This window comes from Limulus polyphemus, unplaced genomic scaffold (genome assembly GCF_000517525.1).
Source record: "Limulus polyphemus unplaced genomic scaffold, Limulus_polyphemus-2.1.2 Scaffold3778, whole genome shotgun sequence".
NCBI classification, from domain to species: domain Eukaryota; kingdom Metazoa; phylum Arthropoda; class Merostomata; order Xiphosura; family Limulidae; genus Limulus; species Limulus polyphemus.
The window spans coordinates 53,864-55,131 of NW_013669388.1; positions in this window are offsets into that span (position 1 = coordinate 53,864).

Sequence of the window (1,268 nt, forward strand, 5' to 3'; positions counted from 1 at the left end):
TCGTCCTCCTACCTACGTACTAGTAGTAAAAGTACACATATAGTAGTGTAGTGTAGTGTAAGACGTACGACCGTAACCAACTAACTAACAACAACTAATTATATATATATATATATATATATATATATATATATATATATATATATATATATATACAGAAATAATTTATTCAACTTAAATCAGTATTTTTTCATAACCAAACTCGAAGTGTCAGAGAACACTGGCTGTGTGTAATCCTCTTTGTCCACTAATACAGCTCTTTCAGGTAACTTAACACACTGTCACTTTCCCTCGAGAACTGGCATGGGGCACATTGCAACCATTCTGGCTAAAGAGCATGTGTCAGATCATTAATCTGGTGAAATATTTCTTATCATATGCCACATATAGTTATTAAGTCCCACGAATATGGTATTAAAACTTATAAATTATACATTCTTTTAAATGTACACTTTTTCAAGTGGCTTACTATTTTTAAAATACAATGAAAGTCACTTTTTTGTAGTTATTCATGTTAACATTAGAGGAGGTGTACAAAGCATTATACAAGTCAAAGTTGGTGATGTTTCGAGAATATTTTGTTGATACTGATTGCAGACTATTGTTGCTGAAACTGAAGTTAAAGGATATTAAAAGTATTGTGTGTGTGTGTGTATGAACTCTGTTTTTTCTCTTGTTTAATTTAGAGGAAATTGCCTGTTTTCTCCTTGTAATACATGCACATTCAATTTATTACTAATGTAAGTAGTTTCAAATAATTAAGTGTTGTATGTTTTATTTAAAATTGGACTCGCAAAAAGTAAAATTAGGCTTTGGATATGAGATCATTACCCTGATCGTGATGACACATGCTGATCAATTATGGCAAAGATCAAGCACTTATCAAATTTATCATTACACCATTAAGAAACACAACTCACACTACTACATGTGGAGAAGTCAAAGCCGTTTTTAAATGAATTGGGAAAGATTTAGCGATGACCATATAGTATTCTTCATAGATATGTCACTAATATGCAAGATCTGGCAAGTTATTATCATCAAACATCTTAGAAAGAAAGGATCACAACATCCTTTCCATTAAGTCTTGATATCCTAAAAATCATCTTCAGTGGTGCAAACTTCCAATGCATTAGATATTACATCTACTGACATAAGCTGTCCCGAATTGTGCTAATCAAGCTGCTATCGTCCAATATCCTATGGGTATAACTTAAAATGAAATTCTACTCGATAGCTTAGAAAGTAAGTGGTCGAAGTTTGATGGA